The following is a 4,056-nucleotide window of genomic DNA, read 5'->3' as shown; positions in this document are numbered from 1 at the left end:
AGATGTTAGCTCAGGGCTGATCTTCCTCAAAAAAAAAAAGAAAGAAAATATATTTATCCTCTATGTTTTATGCTTCCTTTCTATCACTGACCAATCAGTGTAAGTATGTCACTAATTCATATGGCACTTGACTAAGGGTGAATATCAATTTTCTTCATCAGGACTCTAGGCAGTCTTCATATAATAATTGAATGGATTTGTTGTAAGTGCTGAGAGCTATTTGCTTTCCTTGGACTTGAATGTTGCTTTAAATTGACTCTAATATTTTATTGTAATCTAAACCAAAAAAAATCAAGCCTATATTACCATATATATGAAGGAGGATTAATCTTTCCCTTAACAATTGAGATATTTATTATAAGATGCCCTCATAGACAGAGGTATCTGATTTGGAAACTTTGTAACATATCGATCTTTTCTTTTGTCCCTTCTATCATCAAGTTTGCTTGAATTATTTATATGTATTTCCCCTTTTATACTATTTGTGTCTGAATCAAATTCTAAATTTAGTCACCAAAATATTGAGAGAACAAATTTTAGCTGCTTTTGTGAAGGTAAAACTGAGCAACAATTTCATATTGGTTCAATGAAAATATTTAAAATGGTTGTATGGTTTTAAATTTAAAACGATAAATTAATGTCACCTTTTTTTCTGGGTAATATTTGGATACGTAATGACAACCAACATTGTTTTATATATTCACAAATATAATATTGTTTTCTCCACATTGTCATTTAGTTGATATTTAACTGTACTAGAACAATCGTAGCTAAGTAGCAGAAAAGTTATATTGGCCATGATTGGAATCAGTGATGAATAATTCATTTTCAGAGAATAAATCTTCATGTTTCTTTTCTATCTAGTCAAAGGATGGCTAAATTTTTCTGAAACCAGAGACAGAATCTCCGTATTTTTTATTCTGAGGAAATGGAGACACATATTCTTTAAGTGCTCTGATCATTGCTTTAAAATAATAGGTGACAAAATCAAAACGATAATTTGAGACTTCAACCCTACAGGTCTTGACACTTCATTAAATACAGATATAAAGTTTCATGTTCTTTCCTTTTCTAATTTTAGCATTCAAATTACCTTTGGTAACTTCTATAGCTGCTATAGAGCATGATTTTTATTAGTGCTATTCAATCTTTATTAACTCATGTGCTTCTTAAGTAAATTAATTTAAAAATCTCTATAGCTGTTAGGATTTTAAAAATAACATTGTAAATTTAATTGAAAAAAAGACAAATCTAATATCCAATGCCTATCATATCTATCTCATGTTCATAATAATTAGATTCAAAAAATATGAAGCATCAGATTTCATGTTTTTTCTTTTATCCCTGAACTAATTTTTAAATTCCCTTACTGGCCAGAATTTTGTCCCTTAATAATCATAGAAGCACATTACTTTGCAACAAAAATATCTGTAAATTTACGTTTGTTTCCTTTGTTAATAAAGTTCTAAGTGATTTTTTTCTACAATGGATTATCATTATAACGATCATTATCTTACTCCTATTCAGTAACTTAAATATGCTACAAATTTTATGAAATTTTCAAAGATAAACTATAAAATGTCACCAGAAATGCATCTCTTAATGATATTGATTGGCACGAATTTTGTTTTTATTTTTTAACTTCAATTAGTAAAAATATCCATGGATGAATATTTTTATTGCCTTAATAATATAGATGTCAGCATACTTAAATGTTATCACGTTACAAAAAGAAGAATAGGAACACAATTGCATTTTTTTTTGTAGTAGGGATGTCATTCTAGTTTTTAACATTACATACATATTAAGTCAAAAACCTCTTGAGCCCTTATCATTAATAATTATTTTCATAATTTGCTAAACATAATTATATGCATTTGATTCATTGTTTAAGGTGCATCTGGTAATCTTCTAGCTTTAAAATGAAAGCAGTCATTGGAGAAATTAACTTTCTTAGTTTCTTAGAAGTTTTTAAAATGACTTTGATGGGGCTGTCCCGGTGGCATATTGGTTAAGTTCGTATGCTCCACTTCAGTGGCCCAGTGTTCACCAGTTCAGATGCTGGGTACAGGCCTAGCACTGCTCATCAAGCCATGCTGTGGTGGCATCTTACATAGAAAAACTAGAAGGACTTACAATTAGGATATACAACTATGTACTGGGACTTTGGGGAGAAAAAAGAAAAAACAACAAAAAAAGAGAAAAAGAAGATTGGCAACAAATGTTAGCTTAAGGCCAATCTTCCTCACCAAAAAAAGAAAGAAAGCTCTTTGGTATCATTTATTAAATGACAATTTTTAAAATGTGTTACAATTTCACTTAGTTGAATCTTTTCTTTTCTTTTTTTTTCTTTTTGGCTGAGGAAGATTCACCCTGAGCTAACATGCACTGCCAATCTTCCCCTTTTTGTATGTGAGCCCCCACTGTAGCATGACCACTGACAGAGTAGTGGTGTACGTCTGCACCTGGAAACTGAACCGAGGCCAATGACGTGAAGCATGTTAAACTTAGTCACTAGGCTACCATGACTGATCCTCACTTAGTTGAATCTTTCTTAAACCAATGTTATCAATATTCTGGCTTAAGTATAAGAGGTAGCAAGCTAGAAAGAGATTTGCTCCCAATACTACAGCACAAAAAGCTAGATATTCTGCAAGCTTTAAACATTTTTGGAACCCACTGAATAGCTGGGGTCACCAGGTGACCAACTAACACCAGCACAGAGTTACCAGTGATAGCATTCCATTGTTAGGGGTGGGGGATGGATAAGGGGAGAGATCTTCTCTGGAGTACCTGTGCAAAGGGAAGACTTAAAGTTTAAAGTGGATTAGACATTGAAAATACATTATAAGCCATCTTCTATCCTAATATAAGGTAACATTAGAGGAAATTGAAGCTTGTGGTGCCCTGAGGTGGCCATAGTGTTGACAAAACTAAAGCCCAGCTCAACTCCTACACTTAATGTTAAGCAAAAGAAGTGAGTGAATTTCCAGGCAAAAATAGCATTTACTTCGGTCTCTGTTGTTCTACAAATGGTATCCTTTCTTAAGCAAAAATTATATGATGATACAAATGATAAGAACACAGCCCACTACAAAAATACAAAGATATTAACAGAATTAGATTCAGATATGACCTAGAGATTAGAAACAGCAGACCAGCAATCTAAAGTAAATATGATTCCTAGGGGCTCCAGTGGAAAAGATAGACAACATGAATGAATAGATTTGGAATTTCAGCAGAGTCATAGAAACTATTAAAATGAATCAAATGAAATGCTAGAAAAAATTTTAAAATAACAGAGATAAAGGATATTTTAGCACAACAGTAGCTTCAACAGAGATGAGAAAAGAATTAGTGAAATTAAAGATAGAACAAGAGGAAACACCAAAAGTTACAGAGACACACACAAAAAAGAGTGAAGAAAACACCTAGCAGCTGGGTAACAATGTCAAGTAGTATAAATAACTATAATTTGAACCTCAGAAAAAAGGAGGAGGTCATGTCAAAGGGAATATGTGTAGAGATAATGGCAAAGAATTTTCTGAAAGACATCAAATCCAGATCCAAGAAGCTCAGAGAACACAAAGCAGAAAGAAAATACATGCACAACACAACACAGAAGTAAAGAAAGTAAAAGAGAAAATATTGAATGCAAGAACCATTACATAGTGTGCAGGGCTTTTCAGCATCTGGACTATTGACATTTTGCAATTTTTGTTGTGGGGCACAATCCTGTTCACTGTAGATTGTTTAGCAGTAGCTGTGACCTCGACATACTAGATGCCAGCAATACTCCCTTGCAGTTATGATAATCAATGATATTCCAGGCATTGTCAAATGTCCCCTGTGTATTTGTTTGAGGAGGAGGGTGGCATTGGGTACAAAAGCAAATCTATCTTGGATTATCTAAAGGAAAAAAGGTAAGCACTACAGCAGATTTCCTGCCAGAAAATGTGAAAGTCAGAAAAAATGGGCAGCAAATTGAAAATGTCAAAAGGAAAACAACAAATAATCAGTTACTCCAGAATGATATACACATGAAAATATCTTGCA

The sequence above is a fragment of the Equus quagga genome, unplaced genomic scaffold (genome assembly GCF_021613505.1).
Source record: "Equus quagga isolate Etosha38 unplaced genomic scaffold, UCLA_HA_Equagga_1.0 208879_RagTag, whole genome shotgun sequence".
NCBI lineage: Eukaryota > Metazoa > Chordata > Mammalia > Perissodactyla > Equidae > Equus > Equus quagga.
The sequence above is the reverse complement of the archived record's forward strand: the minus strand, read 5'-3'. Positions refer to the sequence as shown.